Source organism: Triticum dicoccoides, chromosome 7A (assembly GCF_002162155.2).
Source record: "Triticum dicoccoides isolate Atlit2015 ecotype Zavitan chromosome 7A, WEW_v2.0, whole genome shotgun sequence".
Classification (NCBI taxonomy): Eukaryota; Viridiplantae; Streptophyta; class Magnoliopsida; order Poales; family Poaceae; genus Triticum; species Triticum dicoccoides.
Window position 1 is genome coordinate 410431156 of NC_041392.1, and position 15368 is coordinate 410446523.

Sequence of the window (15368 nt, forward strand, 5' to 3'; positions counted from 1 at the left end):
GACGGCGAGGGCGCGGGCGCGGGCGGAGGGGGGACGGTGAGGGAGGTGGTCGGGTGCGGCGGGGGAAGCGAGCACGGCCGGGGACGGCGAGCACGGGGGAAGTGGTGGGCGGTGGTGGTCAGGCGCGGGTGAGACGAGGCAGGGGAGGGATTAGAGAGAAATGGAGATTGGGGATTTTAGTGTGGGGGGAGGCTTAGCAATGGCGCACCACCCAGGGGTGCGCCATAAGTACATCCATAGCAATGGCGCACCACCGAGGGGTGCGCCATAAGTAATTTAATCTAGCCCGACTTGTCAGGTTATATACAACCTAACCCTATCTACAACAGACCCCGCCCACTAGCCCGACTGGTCAATACGCAGCACACACACCAGGAGGTCCTGGGTTTGATTCCCAGGCTCCCCAATATTTTTTATGCATTTTAAATCCTGTTTGATATTTATTTGTGTTTAAATATGTTCAAACTTGTTTAAATCATAACAGTAATATTTTTTATAAAAACAGTAATAACCCCCCCAAGGGTGCGGGGGGTCGGGTGCTCGTCGGCGGCGGTGGAGCGGGGGAGGGTTGCGGTGGGTCGTCGGCGGCGGTGGAGCGAGCTAGCGGGGGAGGGTGCGGGTGGGATCGAGATCGAGATGGAGGGGGAATCGAGATCGAGATGGAGGGGGATCGAGATCAAGTGTCCTCATGAATTCAAAACGTGCCCATGAAATTTAAAAATATTCATGATATCAAAAAGTGCCCATGAAATACAATCGAGAAATGAAGACTACGATTTAAATACAATCGATCTTAGCTAGCTATCTGTTCACAATCTTCTTGCCCTTCTTTTTCGCAAATGGAGTTCTTCTGTGGAACGGACGTCCTTTAGGTAGGGTGGTCCTGCTTCTTCTTGTGGTGTGTGCTGCTACTTCATCGTCGTCGTCATGTTCGATCTTCGGGTCGCCGTACTTGTCGAAGTCTTGCTCATTGGCTACTCCATCCATTCCGATGATCTTCCTTTTGCCTCTCCTCACAACAACACGATGGGCTTTGATGGGTCGGTAATGAAGAAGCATTGGTCCACTTGGGAAGCCAGTACCCATGGCTCATTTTTCGCGGTGACGTTTGCGCCCGCGGTCTTGGATTTGGCTTCAGGTATAACCATGGTGGTGAAATACCGGTCTTCTTTTAGGACGCTCTTGGCCCATCTGACACGGAACATCGGGACCTTCTCTCCAGCGTAGCTCAGCTCCCAGATCTCCTCGATCCTTCCATAGTATTTGTCCTTGTCGTTTCCGGTGTAGGATACCATCATTACCCCGGAGTTCTGATAACCATCGCTCTTCATGTCCTTGTCCTCGGTGTAGAATGTGTAGCCGTTGATATCGTACGCCTCATAGGTCATCAGGTTGTGCTCGGCGCCCTGTGACAAGGCGAATATGAGTTGTTCTTCCGTGGAAGAATCCTCATGTAAAGGGTACGACAGAAGCTTCTGCTTGAACCAACGCGTGAAACATGAGTTGTGCTCTTTGAGTATATCTCCGTCCGTCCTCTGTTGGCCTCGGTCATTGTACGTCTTCTCAATAAAGGTTTTGTGCTCTACCACCCAAGGATCGACCACGTCTATGTGTTGTAGCGTGACTAGGTTTTCTCTTTCAAAGTCGGCGAGTCGACCCTCGAAGTCGACATGCATTTCGCGGCGACCCTCACGGTGACCCCATCCAGCGAGCCTGCCGAGGTGCCTGTTGACGGGCAGACCAACGGGGTTCTCGATGCCTAGATAATTCGTGCAGTAGGAGATGCACTCTTCGGTCAGAAAGCCCCTGGCTATACTTCCCTCTGGACGTGACATGTTGCGAACGTATCCTTTGATGACACCATTCATCCTTTCGAACGGCATCATGCTGTGCAGGAACGTCGGCCCGAGTTGGATGATATCCTCCATGATATGGACCAGCAGATGCACCATAACATCGAAGAATGCGGCCGGGAAGTACATCTCAAGCTCGCATAGTATCACCATGATCTCTTCCTCTAGCCTTCTGAGTTGCCTCACGCCAATCGACTTCCAAGAGATGACGTCAAAAAAGTTGCATAGGCCAAATAGCATTTCACGGACGTGCGCGTCCATGATCCCACGGATTGCAACTGGAAGTATCTACGTCATCAGCACGTGACAGTCGTGAGACTTCATCCCGCTGAACTTCTGCTTCCCTGGGTCTAGGTATCTGCTTATCTTCCCCGCGTAACCGTAAGGAAGTTTTACTCCTAGGAGGCAGGTGAAAAACTGCTCGATCTCCTCCTGACTTAGAGTGAAGCACGCGGGAGGGTAGTCATTTCCAGTCTTCTTGGCCTTTTTGCCTTTGCGACGACTTTCTGTGTCCTGCTTCGCCTCATCATCATCATCATCATCATCATTAGCGTGAAGCTCCTGCCTGATGCCCATTAATTTCAAGTCTGCCCTTGCTTTCGGCCCATCTTTGGTCCTCTCTGGCATGTTGAGCAGGGTACCAAGCAGACTCTCGCACACGTTCTTCGTGATATGCATGACATCAAGGCTGTGAGGCACACGGTGGATCTTCCAGTACGGCAAGTCCCAGAAAACAGATCTCATTTTCCATACCTTCAGCAGCGGCTCTGGCGCCTTTTGCTTCTTTCCCGGCTCTGGCGCCTTTTGCTTCTTTTCCGGCAGTGGGCAGTCTTTCCAATTTTTCAACAGCTCATCTATTTCCTCGCCGCTCCTCGTACACGGGCGTTTTCGGGGTTCGGTTTCACCATCGAACAGATCCTTGCGTTTCCTCCACGGGTCATCGTCGCGAAGCCACCTTCGTTGTCCCATGAACACGGTTTTCGAAGACCCGGGATCTCTATCTAGCTGGCGATACGTTGTGTCATCCATGCACCTTACGCATCCAGAAAATCCATGGACTACCTGCCCCGCGAGATATCCGTAACCGAGATAGTCGTGCACCGTCGTGAGCAGTGCGGCTCTCATAGGGAGATATTCTTTCTCTGCGGCGTCCCACGTATTGGCTGGCGTTTTCCACAGCATGTCTAGCTCCTCCTTCAGCAGCCCCAGATATAGATTGATGTCGTTCCCTGGTTGTTTCGGCCCTTCAAATAGCATACTCATGTGAATGTACTTCCTCTTCATGCACAACCAGGGGGAAGGTTGTACATCCACACAAACACAGGCCAGGTGCTATGTGTGCTTCTCTGGCTGCCAAACGGATTGACTCCATCGGTGCTTGCGCCCAGCACGATGTTCCTTGGATCCTTCCCAAATTCTGGGTATTCGAAGTTCAACGCTTGCCACTGGCTCGCATCCTTAGGGTGACTCAACATCTTGTCTTTTTTATTTATCTCCGGATCATTTCCGTCATCTTCCCGCTTCTTCTCCTCCCTATCCGCGTGCCAACGCAGGAGCTTTTCTACCTTAGGGTCCGTGAAATACCGCTGCAGACGAGGAGTGATCGGAAAGTACCACACCGATTTTCGAGGAGCTTTCTTCCTCTTCTTGTATCGAGTGACGCTGCACACCGGACATATGGTAGACTCCGCGTGCTCGTCCCGATAAATGATACAATTGTTCATGCACACATGGTATTTCACGTGCGGTAAATCCAGAGGACACACAATTTTCTTCGCCTCCTCGAAACTGGTCGGGCACTTGTTCCCCTTGGGAAGGCGTTCGTGCCAGATTGACATGTTCTCGTCGAAGCATGCGTCGGTCATTTTGTGTTTTACCTTCATCTCCAGAGCCATGAGCGTTACTTTCAGGCGGGTATCCTCGGGCCTGCATCCTTCATACAATGGAGTAACCGCGTCTATCTCCAGTTGATCCAGCTTGGCTTTCTCTCAGGCGGCAGCTCTTGCGTTATCCGTCTGCTTGAGAAGCAGCTCTTGAATATGAGGGTCCTGCACCCAGCCTCCATCGTCGTCTGCTCTGGCATCTTCATCTTCATGAGCATACCCTTCATCTTGATCTTCCTCATCATCATGTACGACATCTTCTACATGATGACTGTGTACAGCATCACCGTCGTGATCATGTCCTGGAGATTCTTCGTCTTCTCGCCCGCCCTCGCCGTGGTGGTACTTGTCTTGTTGCCCTTCCTCATTTCTTGCCCGGCCCCGGCCATGGACGACTTCATAGTCATCTTCATCACCTTGCCACCGATAGCCATCCATGAAACCACGCAAGAGCAGGTGTTCCCGCACCTACCCGGAATCCGGGTCCGCAATAAGGCTCTTCAGCTTGCATCTTCGACACGGACATCTTATCTCCGTCTCGTTCTTTTGAAGCATCTCGGCCTTCGCGGAGCTCAAAAACCTATTCACGATGCCTTCAGTCATCGTGCGGACCATGGTCGCCTGCGGGGTAGAGCAAAACGATATTCTAGAACCAAGAAAAAATTTGGCATGACCTTCCCTAAAAATAGGACCAAAAAGAATGCATAGTGCCAAAATTCTCGCCGAAACGGAAATGAATCAAAACATTCCGGTAAAATATTGGCAACTATCGCATTTCAAATACCGGTACCTTCAAACACAAATATATATGCAACACCACAAACACATGCAACACCGCAAACATACATAGATCTAGCTAGGACACAAAAAGTGCATGTGCACGTTGTTGGAGCGAGCTAGGGAGAAAAAAAGTAGATCTACATCATGAAGATAGCTTTCCCCTTACTTACCTATCAAATAAGGTAATTTCACCACTTAATTTTGATGAATCTATGGTGGAAATGAGGTGAGGAGGAGGAGGCAGCCGAAAGCTTGGAGAAGGAGGTGGAGGGGATGAAGTGGGGAAAGTGAGTGGGTAGGTGTGGGGCTGTCCAGAATATCTTGTTGGGGTCCCAGGTTACTAATGGCGCACCACAAGGAAATGCGCCATTAGTAACCCTGGTTACTAATGGCGCACCTGCAGGTGGTGCGCCATTAGAAGTTTTGCAAAAAAGTAAAAAATATAAATATATATACTAATGGCGCACCGTGTAATAGTGCGCCATTACTAGTTTAAACTAGTAATGGCGCGCAGTGAAACGGTGCGCCATTAGTAGTTTTGCAAAAAAAAAGAATAAGAAAAAAATTACAGTAATGGCGCACTCTCTGCCTGGTGCGCCATTACTAGTTAGAACTAGTAATGGCGCATTGTCGACCTGATGCGCCATTAGTATGTATGGAAAAATGGAAAAAAAAAATACTAGTGGCGCACCCTGTTTCTGGTGCGCCATTAGTGTCTTCCACACTAATGGCGCATCACCAACAGGTGCGCCATTAGTATATAGTAGTGGCGCACTACTTCCCTGGTGCGCCATTAGTATCAATCCTATCTATAGCCCTTTTCCTAGTAGTGTACGTTACCTTGTGTGTTGCACATCTAAGTCATCAATATGCATAAGCATTAGGATGTGTGTCCAATCATAGGACATTTGAGAATTCTAAGATATTTAGCTCACACCACAACTTGCAAAAACTTTTCTCATCCAAGTTCTTTGTGAAGATATGTGTCAATTTCTCTTCAGTGTTGACGTGAATGATATCAATATCTTCCTTCATGACATGATCTCTGAGAAAGAGATGACGAATTTAAATGTGCTTTGTCTTCGAGTGCTGAACTGAGTTGTTGGCAATCTTGATGGCGCTTTAATTGTCGAAGTAGAGTGGCACATTCTTTAGGTGGATGCCATAGTCCTTGAGAGTTTGCTTCATCCATAGAAGCTAAGTGCAGCAAGATCCAGCAGCAATGTATTCGGATTCAGCAATGGAGAGAAATACACAGTTCTGCTTCTTTGAAGACCAACACACAAGAGATCGTCCAAGAATGTGACATGTGCCTGATGTGGACTTGCAATCAACCTTGTCACCAGCATAATCGGCATCTGAGAATCCAATGAGATCAAACTCTGAGCCCTTTGGATACCATAATCCTAGTGTTGGGGTGTAAGCCAAATATCTAAGAATTCGCTTCACGGCTAAGTGATGCGATTCCTTTGGTGCCGCTTGGAATCGGGCACACATGCAAACGCTAAGCATTATATCAGTCCTAGATGCACACAAGTAGAGTAAAGAACCAATCATGGAGGGGTGTACCTTTTGGTCGAACTCTTTACCATTGTCGTCGGTGCCCAAATGGCCTTTGGTTGGCATTGGCGTCGTGTACCCTTTGCAGTCTTGCATTCCTAACTTCTTTAGGCAATCTTTGAGGTATTTTTCTTGTGATATGAAGATGACATTACTCTGCTGACAGATTTCAAGACCAAGGAAGAATTTCAGCTCACCCATCATGGACATCTGATATTTCTCTTGCATCATATCCCCAAACTCATCATTGTATCTCTTGTCAGTGTAGCCGAAGATAATGTCATCCACATAGATTTGGCGTACAAAGAGTTCACCATCATATGTATTCATGAAGAGAGCGGGATCTAGAGAACCATGTTTGAAGCCTTTGCTCTTCAGGAAGTCTTTGAGTGTGTCATACCAAGCGCGAGGTGATTGTTTGAGGCCATATAGTGCCTTATTGAGCTTGGATACCATGTTAGGATGCTTAGGGTCTTCAAAACCAGGTGGTTGTGCAACATACACTTCTTCTTCAATTTTTCCATTGATAAGGGCACTTTTGACATCCATTTGGTATAGAAGAATGTTGTTGTGGTTGGCATAGGCAAGCAATATGCGAATGGCTTCAAGCCTAGCCACAGGAGCAAATGTTTCATCGAAGTCAATCCCCTCAACTTGTGTGTAACCTTGAGCAATGAGACGAGCCTTGTTTTTGACAACTTGACCATGCTCATCTTGTTTATTGCGATAGATCCATTTGGTACCGATGATGTTGTGCTTGCGAGGATCTGGACGCTTTACAAGCTCCCATACATTGTTCAGCTTGAACTGTTGAAGCTCTTCTTGCATAGCTTGAATCCATTCAGGTTCCATGAAGGCTTCATCAACTTTCTTGGGTTCAGATATTGAGACAAATGCAAAGTGCCCATAGAAATTTGCTAGTTGTGTTGCTCTTGAACGAGTGAGTGGTCCAGGTGCATTGATGCTATCAATTATCTTCTCAATCTGTACTTCATTTGCAACACGAGGATGAACTGGACGAAGATTTTGCCCTTGATGATCATTGCCTTCATTTTCAGCATTGGCTTCAGGCTGAGTAGTGTCTTCAGGCTGATTAGGTGCAGAAATGATGATTTCCTCTTCAGCCCGTGGCTCCGAAGGTATGATTTCTCCAGTACCCATAAGATTGATAGATTCACTTGGTGTAGCTTCATCTAGCACATTTGGCATGTGCTCTCTTTGCGAGCCGTTAGTCTCATCGAACCGCACATCCATAGTTTCAACCACTTTGTAGTGAAAGAGGTTGAAGATTCTGTAAGGGTGTGATTCCTTTCCGTAGCCAGGCATAAATCCTTCATGTGCTTTTGGTGCAAATTTTTAAGTGTGATGCGGATCCTTGATCCAGCACCTAGCACCAAATACTCTGAAATAGCTGATGTTTGGTTTCTTACCAGTCAGGAGCTCATATGATGTCTTATTTAGGAAATTTTGAAGATAAACACAGTTGACGACATGGCATGCAGTATCAATAGCTTCAGGCCAAAATTTCCTTGGAGTCTTGTACTCATCAAGCATCGTCCGTGCCATCTCAATGAGGGTTTTGTTCTTGCGCTCCATGATGCCATTCTACTGAGGTTTGTATCAAGTTGAGAACTCATGTGTGATTCCCAATGTATCAAGATAAGTGTCGAGGCCGGTGTTCCTGAATTCAGTGCCGTTGTCACTTCTGATGTGCTTGATCTTGATGCCATAACTAGTCATGGAACGATTGGCGAATCGTCTAAAGACATCCTGCACTTAAGTCTTGTAGAGAATTATGTGCACCCATGTATATCTTGAGTAATCATCAACAATGACGAAGCCATAGAGGCAAGCAGTGGTAGTAAGGGTAGAGTAGTGAGTAGGGCCAAATAACTCCATGTGATGCAGCTCGAAGGGATGGGTCGTCTTCATGATTGTCTTTGAGGGATGCTTGGCCTGAGTCATCTTTCCAGCTTTGCAGGCGCCACACAGATGATCCTTCTTGAACTTCATGCCTTCGATAGCCTATGACATGCTTCTTCTTCATGAAGGTGTGCATGTTCCTCATGCCCGCATGCCCTAGCCTCCGATGCCAGAGCCAGCACTCTGAAGCTTTTTCTAGAAGACATACGGCCAGTTGTGGTCCTTCGGAGAAGTCTACCATATACAGATCGTCCTTTCGATATCATTCGAACATTAGAGATTTGTGAGATTCCATAAGCGCAAGGCAACAATATTTTCCAAATATCACAATCATGTTTAGGTCACAAAGCATTGAGATGGACATTAAGTTGCAACCAAGGGATTCAACAAGCATCACTTTATCCATGTGCTGATCCTTTGAGATTGCAACTCTACCTAGGCCCAATACCTTGCTTTTACCAGTGTCAGCAAATGTGATGTGACTTTTGTCAGACGGACGTAGGGTTGAATCCATAAGAAGACTTCGATCACCAGTCATGTGGTTAGTCCATCCACTATCCATTATCCACTCAGAAGCATTTGGTGTCGTACCCTATAGTGCAGTTTGGGGGATAGGCTTCACCAAGGGAAATGTGAAGCATAAACATTTCACAAACAAGCATATTATCAAAGTTCAGATTGTTGTTAGGGTAGATAGGATGTTTGTCTAGAAATCCTGGGACAAAATACATAGTAAGACCATTCTGACATTTTATCTTGTGTCCCACAAGATGTTTTAGGTCCCCAGCATAAGCATTAGAAGCCTTTGATTTCCGGTTGGAGACCTTTCCCTGCAAAAGAGAGTTAATTTTTCATAACCACCCACATCTTCAGGGGTGGCTTAGAAGCGATGAGTCTAAGTGCAGCATCTGAGAACATTGGCTTTGGAGGCCTAGCAAATATCCTTGCAAGAGGTGAATAATACTCATAAGAATAAGCAGAAAAGTTCTTGGTCTTATGAACATAGTGGTTTGATGAAACACGCTCATACTCATAAGTCTGAGTATGGTTTCCCTGCAAAACATTGGCGTTAGGGTGACTCTGATGAGTCCTCTGTCTGTATGAAGCCTTTGGATCATGTGAAGCCTTAGGTCTGGGGTTTATCTTCTTCCCAGGTGGTGTCATGATGACATTCACAAGAAGCTTCTCAAGACAACTTTTGGGCACCCAGATCTTCTTCAAATGTGATTCATTCCTGCAATTAGTACCAATATACTTCGCAAACACTTCACCATTCTCATTCTTGAACAGTTTATAGTTTGCATCATAAGATTCATCAATGATAATCGGGTTAGCATCAATTTATAGATGGATCCACTGAAGGACCCTTTGCAGCAACCCATGTGGTTTTGGGGTACTGCTCAGACTTCCAGTATGAACCATCAACGTTCATTTTCCTCTCGAACCCAACACCCTCTTTCCTAGGGTTTCAGTTCAGAATCTGTTTCTTGAGGACATCACATTCTGATGCCCTTTGAGGCTTTTGTACATCCCTGTTTCAAGCAATGTCTTCAACATAGCATTCTCATCAGCAATAGTAGCGGTGTCCTCAGAAGAGGTGTTAGTTACCACATTAGCAGTTGAAGATATAGCAACAGTAGCAGCAGTAGAACATTCAGCAACCGAGACAACATTATCACGCTCAAGACATTTTAAACAGCATGGCTCAAAGTCTTCCTGAGCGGTACTGATCTGGTGAGCATGAAGTGACTCGTTCTCCTTTTGAAGATCTTCATGAGACGCTCTAAGGCTCTCAAGTTCTTGCTTCCTTTGAAGATAATCATAGGAAAGCTTCTCATGAGTAGCTAAGAGTGTTTCATGATGACTTACGAGTTCTTTGTACTTAACGTGAAGATTTTTAATATCTTGAATTAAGGAATGAGTTCGATTCATTTCCGCGTCTAATAGGTCATCGTTTTTGTCTAGCAACTTTTTAATGTGTTCCATAGCATTTTGTTGTTTCGTTGCAATTTTAGCACATGTTTTGTAGCTAGGTTTAGGTTCACATCCGGAGTCATCTTCAATGGATGTTTGAAGTAAGCAATGTGTGAGTTTACCTTGGCACCACGTGCCATGAAGTAGTAGGTTGGAGCAGAGTCATCCTCATCTTTAGCATCGGCGTTAGCGGCGAGGCCATTTGCTTCAGTGTTGAAGATGGACTTGGCGACATAAGCCGAAGCTAGAGCCAGGCTTTCCACGCCTGAATCGGACTCCTCCTCCAACTCCACCTCTACCTCCTCAGAAGCAGACTCCTCCTCTGAATCCATCTCCTTGCCAACAAACGCACGAGCCTTGCTTGATGAGCCCTTCTTCTGGGATGAAGACCTTGAGGATTTCTTCTTCTTATTTTCATTAGAATCATATTCCTTGCTCTTCTCCTTCTTCTTCTTCTGGTCTCATTATCCCACTGAGGACATTCAGAGATGTAGTGACCAGGTTTCTTGCATTTGTGGAATGTTCTCTTCTTGTAGCCACGAGTGGAAGCTTCATCATTTCTTGAGCTGGATCTTGAAGACTTACTAAAACCTTTCTTTTTGGAGAACTTCTGGAACTTCTTCACGAGCATAGCTAGCTCCTTGCCAATGTCTTCAGGATCCCCAGAGCTGCAGTCAGATTATTCTTCAGATGAGGACACAACCTTTGCCTTCAAAGCCCGGGTTCAGCCATAGTTGGGGCCATAGATATCTCTCTTCTTAGATAACTGGAACTCATGTGTGTTGAGCCTCTCAAGTATGTCAGACAGATCAAAAGTCTTGAAGTCAGGACATTCTTGTATCATCAGGGCCAGGGTGTCGAATGAGCTGTCAAGTGATCTCAGGAGCTTCTTGACAATTACGTGCTTGGTTATCTCAGTGGTGCCAAGTGCTCAAAGCTCATTTGTGATATTAGTGAGGCGATCAAATGTGAGCTGGACATTCTCATTGTCATTTCTCTTGAAGTAGTTGAAAAGGTTGTGAAGAACATCAATCCTTGAATCTATCTGAGTTGAGACACCTTCATTAACCTTGGAGAGCCAGTCCAAGACCAGCTTCACCGTTTCTAGTGCACTCACACGGCCGTACTGTCCTTTGGTCAGATGACCGCAAATGATGTTCTTGGCAGTCGAATCCAGTTGAATGAACCTCTTGACATCAGCAGCGGTGACACCTTCACCAACCTTGGGAACACCATTCTTGACGACATGCCAGAGGTCGACATCAAAGGCTTCAAGATGCATGTGCATCTTATTCTTCCAGTAGGGGTAATGAGTGCCATCGAAGACTAGGCACGTAGCGGAGACCTTGATTATCCCTGCAGTCGACATAGCTGAAACTCTAGGTGGTTAAACCAAATCACACAAAACAAGGGAGCACCTTGCTCTGATACCAATTGAAAGTGCTAGTTATCAACTAGAGGGGGTGAATAGGCCATTTTATGGAAGTCTTCAAAACACGAGGTCTTTGAAGAGAACCAGTAGAAATGAACCTATTGATATGCAGCGGAAGGCAGACTACCCTAGACCAACCAGAGTCAAGTAATCAATGAAGTGAAAGCACGAAGACTATTGGCAGCTAGGTACTATGGATCAGGATGGAAGACAGTACGAAGCCAAACAGTAAACAGTCATCACTTAGTGAAGCCAATTAGATCAGAAAAGTGGGAAATAACTTCACGAAGACAAACTGTAAAGTAAAGGGAAGTGTGAGATAGAACCAGTTGCTTGGTGAAGACAGGGATACCAGTTCCAGTTGCTATGACAACTGTACATCTGGTTGGGGAGGCTGAGGTTTAACTCAGAAGACCGCGTCTTCACCTTATTCCCCTTGAGCTAAGGACACCCAGTCCTCGCCCAATCACTCTGGTAAGTCTTCAAGGTAGACTTCGAAACCTTCAGAGACATCGTTCACTGGCAATCCACAATGGCTCTTGGATGCTCAGAACGCGACGCCTAACCGGCTAGAGGATTCACATTCCTCAACTGTAACAATTCTTCAGGTCACATGGATAGAAAGACTTCAGTGATGCCTAACACTCTTTGGCTTTGGGTGTTTTGGGCTTTGTCCTCGCAAGGTTCTCTCTCTCAAATGCTTCGGAGGTGGGTTGCTCTCAACCGACAAAAGTCGTGCACTAACTCTAAGCAGCCACCAATTTATGGTGTAGGGGTGGGCTATTTATAGCCCGGAGGCAACCCTACATGATATGTCCGAAATGACCATGGGTCACTAAGGAACTGACACGTGTCCAACGGTCGATTTTCAAACACATGCAGCAACTTGACTTGGGCTACAAGTAAACCTGAGTCATCCAGCTCTGAATAAGATTTGGTCTCATTGTCTTCGCTCGAAGACATAGGATTTTGGTTGAGCATCACTTCAGTCACTCTGACTTTGTTCACTTGGACTCCACTTAATAGTACGGTAGTTCCTATGACTCAAGAAAGAAGGAAAGGAAACTACGAAACAACTATGTCTTCGCACTCCATAGTATTCACATGAATGTCTTCTCTTGTCATAATCTTCACTATGAATGTCTTCACAAACCACCATTGTCTTCAATGTCTTCACACATTTTTAGGGGTCATCTCTGGTAGTAAACCGAATCAATAAGGGACTACTAACTATGTTATCCTGCAATTCTCACAAACACATTAGTCCCTCAACCAAGTTTGTCGTCAATACTCCAAAACTAACTAGGGGTGGCACTAGATGCACTTACAGTGTGGCGATGTGAGAGAGAAGCCCGCCGAAACTATCAAAGAGGCCAATGATATTCCGATTGGCTTCCCGACTGCCATCTAGCCTTGGAGCAGCTGGACAGGGGTTGAAGTCAATCCCCAGTTCCTTCTTATTATGAGCGACAGAAGCTCTTGCAAACTGAAGATTTTGCTCAAACAGTTCATCATCATGACACCATCAAAGACTGGATGGGTCGGCATCTGCTGGCTGAGGTCCCCGGACCATGCAAGCATAGAAGCCATAGGCAATAGCTTCAGGCTTCGTCTTGGGCATAATCTTCTTGTAAACAATATCGGCCCAGGGTGGCCTTACTTCATTCTTCTTAGCATATTCATTGATGACGAAGTTATACAGAAACCATTGCTCTACCCAATATCTTTGAATCCATTGGACTCGAGTTTTGCATTCTCCATTGGTTTCTTCTGGTTCAGACTTGTACTCTTTGTAGATGTCTGGTGGCAAGTCCAAAGCAGTATTACCACGGCGTTGCCTACCACCTTTCCTTGCAGATATGTCAGTTGCCATTAGATTCAGACTGAAAGGCTTCACAACAATGATTGGCTTCAGACGACTGGTCAGTCAAGAACTAGCTTCAGGAGACTCAATATGATGATGTACGAATTCTGCAAATGAATGCAGACTATGAGAACCAAAGGATTCTCCCATGGACATGTACCTGTGACAGCATTAGAGATGTGAGGGAAGGGGAAGAGGTCATATGCATTCTCAGAGGATTTTGAAGATAAATTAGTTTGAAGACATTGACCTCATAGTGCGAAGACATTCACTTATCTGAAGTGAGTTGGTTCCAGATTTGTACGAATCCATGAATAAGTACAGGTGAGGAATCTAACTAGTTGTGAGGCATAAGTGAATATACTTGCAAGATATGAGATGCAAAAACGTAAGGAAGTAGATCTAGAAGTTTAGAAACCACATTTGGAAGAAGAGGATGGATTCAGCAAATCGAATAAGCCGTAAAAAGTGAGTTTATTTACCGCACGAAGAACTGCTAGACGAGCCGAAGAGGATGTCAAGTAGTCCAATCTCCCGCGCCCTAACTTGGCGGCGGAAGGCACCTAAGACAGCGGCAGCAAAGACGAGGTCCGTGGTCGGTATGAAGACGGCGTCGAAGAGGTCGCAGCAGCTAAGCGCTTCATCTCCGGCGTCGACAGGGGCTAGTGGTAGCGCTAGGGTTTGAGCGAGTTGGTGAGGTGGGAGAAGGAGATAATGACCGCGCGATTGGAGTATTTATAAGGTGAAGGGCGGCGCAACACAATTACGCAGGTGCCATTGGCGGTTCACATTTGGTGGACACGTGGCATGCATGCAACTAACTGAGAGTTGAGCCATGTTCCCACATGCGCCTGGTTTATCGGGTGGTCGCTACGGCTTCTCCAGTTTTCAGGAAAATGAGATAAGGCATTAAAAATAGTTTTAAATGTGTGCCACTGTATCTTCTGCTGATGAGGACACATTGAAGACATTTGACAAGTGTCAACAGAATGCATATGAAGTGACAGATAGAATTTGAGGAGATAGCACAGAAGGGGTTAGGGTCCAATCACATTCACTTATATCAGAAAATGGCAAGTTTGAAGACATAGCTATAAGTGAATGTTGTAGAGGACAGAACACACACACACACACAGAGATAAAATATGAAGACAAATCAATGTCGATGACAAACAAAATATGAAGATAATGCAATCTTAACGGCAAATGAAAATCTTCGAGAAAGTTTGGTGGTTGCGTTACCGACTGTGTAGGAAGTATTAGACCCGGACACGACGCACAATTATCGTGGCGCTCCAAAGTCAAATTCCACATTAATGTATTCACATGTAGAGGGTAAGTCTTCATGAATTGAATATGTATGATATGTCTCCAACGTATCTACTTTTTCTAACGCTTTTCCTCTTGTTTTGGACTCTAAACTAACCCCGGACTGACGCTATTTTCAGCAGAACTACCATGGTGTTGTTTTTTGTGTAGAAATAAAAGTTATCGGAATGGAATAAAACTTTGTGAGGATTTTTTATACAATAAAAGAGAATTTCTAGAGCCAAGAGTCACCTGAGGGGTCACCTGGGTGGGCACAACCCACCAGGGCATGCCTGCCCTCCCAGGCGCGGCCAGGTGGGTTGTCCCCACCTGGTGGCCCTGCAGACCCTGAAACCAACGCTATAAAATCCTATTTTTGAAGAAAAAATCAGGGAGAAAGAATTATCACGATCCACGAGATGGAGCCGCCGTCACTCCCTGTGCTTCATCGGGAGGCCACATATGGAGTTCGTTTGGGGCTCCGGAGAGGGGGGTCTTCATTCTTCGTCATCACCAACCCTTCTCCATCGCCAATTCCATGATGCTCCCCACCGGGAGTTAGTAATTCATTCCTAGGCTCACTGGTCGGTGAGGAGTTGGATGAGATTCATCATGTAATCTAGTTAGTTTTGTTAGGGCTTGATCCCTAGTATCCACTATGTTCTGAGATTGATGTTGCTATGACTTTGCCATGCTTAATGCTTGTCACTTTGGGCCCGGGTGCCATGATTTGAGATCTGAACCATTCATGTTATCACCACTATATACATGTTCTAGATCCGATCTTGCAA